General features: G+C 33.1%; 1 protein-coding gene across 1 annotated transcript in view; it reads right to left on the bottom strand.

Annotated features, from left to right (window-relative positions):
* The window catches only part of LOC119593845 (hornerin-like), a gene marked incomplete in the record, with an annotated part of 29,685 nt that overhangs the window by 23,655 nt on the left and 5,553 nt on the right, over positions 1-477 (bottom strand).

The raw sequence follows: 477 nt of genomic DNA, 5'->3' as shown, positions 1-477 counted from the left end.
TGCCTTCATTTACCTACTGAAAAACATGATTAGGAGTGCTTTTTTTGTGCATTTTTAAGCAACAATTTAGGACCTAGAAATACAAAGAATTAGACTAATATCATTCAGGAGTAAATATATCATTTATGAGTAAAAGAAGAAAAGAAGATAATTGCTGACTAGGTTTTACAAAAAAAATTCTTCTGCATATTTTTTTTGGGGGGAGGGGGGATCCTAACAGGACCAAATCAACCAAAGCTTTGATTAATTTCCTTGATACTCCTTTCTGTTTAGAACCAAGTCCAAATTTAGCATTTCACATTTGATTATAATAAATTTGCAATAACTTGGTTGCAATAACATAACTATACATTTGGAGGCAAGTGTGTAGGGGGGGCTACATTTTTTATTTGAGGCTACTCGTAATCCAGGGCTATTCAAAAAATCATTCAGGTAAAAAAATCCGATTTTCCTCACATTTCAGCCATACGGTATCCT

This window comes from Penaeus monodon, chromosome 32, assembly GCF_015228065.2.
Source record: "Penaeus monodon isolate SGIC_2016 chromosome 32, NSTDA_Pmon_1, whole genome shotgun sequence".
Lineage (NCBI taxonomy): Eukaryota > Metazoa > Arthropoda > Malacostraca > Decapoda > Penaeidae > Penaeus > Penaeus monodon.
This window is presented reverse-complemented; position numbering and strand designations above follow the sequence as displayed.